This window comes from Entamoeba invadens, assembly GCF_000330505.1.
Source record: "Entamoeba invadens IP1 unplaced genomic scaffold scaff_1105074726553, whole genome shotgun sequence".
In the NCBI taxonomy this organism is placed as follows: Eukaryota; Evosea; order Mastigamoebida; family Endamoebidae; genus Entamoeba; species Entamoeba invadens.
Window position 1 is genome coordinate 7,362 of NW_004440250.1, and position 3,030 is coordinate 10,391.

Here is a 3,030-nt window from a genome sequence, read left to right on the forward strand (position 1 = left end):
AACCATGTTATATTATTATAGCTATTGTTTGAATTATACAAACTAAATTATTAAAATATTAAATCATGATAGTTTATCAATGATTTAATTTATATAACACATAACGAACACTTCATTTTGTAATTCTTTGGCTTCGTGTTAAGTTAGTGCCTTAGCGACTGCAAGGTTTACTGATAAGAGTTTGCACATATTAAGTTATCAAATTTTTATTTTTTTTCGAGACATTTTTTATTATTTAATAGTATTTTTATTAACTACAATAGTTATTTGTTTTTTGATTATCAACAATTGGTCTAAAAACCCAAAATATAGCGGGATATATTTGATAATAAAAACACTTAAAATCTATATTGATACTTAAGATACTCTTATAATAAATAATCTTTTATTTTTATAATAATGTTATTTCAAAGACTTGCCTGAGCGCTCTTCAGTTGTGTTTGCATTGACTGTTTGTGCATTGAATTACGTATTAAGTATCAATTAAGTCATTTTTTCAACACTTAACTAGAATTTTTTAATAAAATGCACTTTTGGGCAAGTCTTTATTACGGCGGAAAAAACCGATGTTTTACCATTTTATATAAAGTTTTGCTTAAAATTGGACATTATTTGCGTTTTGCCGAGTTGAAATTTAAAAAATTCAACAACATTTCTTAAAACCGATGTTGACCTTTTTATTACCAAACTCAAATCAATCAACACTAAATTCTGAACAAAAATAATAAAATGCCATTAAAAAACACAAAAAATAATTGAGTTTTTTTCACGGCATACAAATAGTATTTTACTAACTTAACATGAAAAAACACGATTTTTATTGTTTTATTAACCACCAAGATTTGGTTGCCTCCATTTCTGATAACCCACTCTATTTTCCCCGTCTTTTTATTTTTCCCATGAACGGCACCAAAAACCAATGTTTGACCAAGTTCTTTATAAACAACCATTAAACTTTGACCATAAATGATATTTGCCACAAAAAGTTGAGGTTTTGTTCAAAAAATTTAAAAAACAGGGAAAAAACAAATGGACACATGAAACGGAATATTACCGATGTTCGATGTTTCTAATTAAAAAATCGTTTTATTTTGTTTTTTTTTCTCCAGTTTTTTGATTTTGCTTCGATTTTTGAAAAAAGTTTCAAAAAATTAATTGATTATAAAAAGGAGCTCTGTATTTCATTTGTTTGACAGGGACTCAAAAAAGGGCTGGGAATGGATGCACTCAACTTTGTGTGGTGTAGCTTTTGAAAGAACGTTTTTCAAGTTTGCCGTGGACTGCATTTCTGATCGAATGAGGAATCGATCAAGAGGGGGTGTGAAATAAAGGTGCAGTCGGTCTTTGATCGAAGAAATGAAAAGTTGTTACACTGAAAGAGTGTGAATATTGATACATTTATTAAGTTGTTTGATATGTAATTGATTAGATAGTGGAGTTTGTGTTTTATGAACGATAAATAGCATGTAAAAAAATTAAAAGTTAAAGTTAAGGGGTGTGAAAAAAAGGTACACTAACGGGGTTTTGATTAAAAGTTTTTGTATTTATGCTAAAAAGGAAAAATAATATTGAAAACATTAATCAACTTTTAAAAACTTTTTATTGTTTTTTTAGCCAATTTTTTATTTTTCTTGCTTCAAAGAACAGTTTAGAAATCGTTATTTTATGCTTCCCTTTTGTCTTTCGGCAAATTCAACCTTATCTTTACAAGAAAAAATAATGTATAATCTCAAAAATGATTTTTGGCATTTCGAAATAAGAAATTTAGTTATGTTAACCTTGTTTTTTTGAATCAAATTGCGGAAAAGTGGAAAAATAAACTATACAACTAACTATAAAAGTGTTATTAAATTACTATTATTTTGGCAACATCGCTTTTTTTCTGCCCCTTTACGATATTTTTTAAGGAATTAAAGAAAATGATAAAAAATTTATTGATATTATTTATAAAACTAAATAAATAATTAAAAACAAAAAGATATAAAATAAATTATTCCATAAAAATTGACAAAATAAATTATAAATAATACAATCAAATATAAATGAATATGGAGAGAATACAGTCGATACTCTATCGGATTGGAATGATGGGAAAATGGTTTTTCCCAAGGATTGGAAAATAAAAAGAAAATTTTATTTTTAATTTCTATATTTTTTGGCATTATTTATTTCTTTTGACAAAAACATAATTTAAAAACGTAAAATGAATATTCTAACAGAACAATAATAAGAGACACGTGTAAACATATGAATTTATTTGTCATTATTCATATTTTAATTTGTATGTTAAAAACACATAAACAACATAATGGATTTATTATTGTAGTATCTATTACAATACTTAATATCTTAAATCAAAAAAAGATTCTCGATATTAAGCAGATAAAAAACAGATACAGTCTGTCTTTAAACGTTATCTGGTACCTTTTGAAACATAAATATTGGCATATTTTGGAAAGCCGTCTTTAAAATCCATCTCAATCGTTTTGTTTTTTTTTCACTTTTTACTTAATGCTTAATGTTTTGACAAAATTAAAGCTATTTTATGTCCACCAGATGACGTTAAAAGACTGACTATATTAGAAATTGCGAATAGATATAATTGTGGTTCAAATGCTTATTTTGTAATATGTAATAATTGTGATTATTTTAATAAAAACTTGTGTTCAACTTATTAGTGAACACTAAGTTGTACACCAAGTTTTATATTATTATTATAATAAATCTGTTCTTTGCAATTATTATATTTTATTGTTATAATTTTGGTTTTACGATTTTGACAAATCAAATGCATTTATCACCAAAAAATTACTCGTTTATATAGATTGCCAAATTCTTGATTTCAATACTATTAAGTTAGATTTTTTTATTCACAAAACCAAAAAAGTAAAAAAGAAAATAAGATTGTATTACGCTATTAAGTACTAATTATACAGGTTTTATATTTATAAAATCGGATTGGAACAAGTTTTGATTGGATATAAAACCAAATCCGATAGAAGTCCAATCCGATAGAGTATCTACTGTATA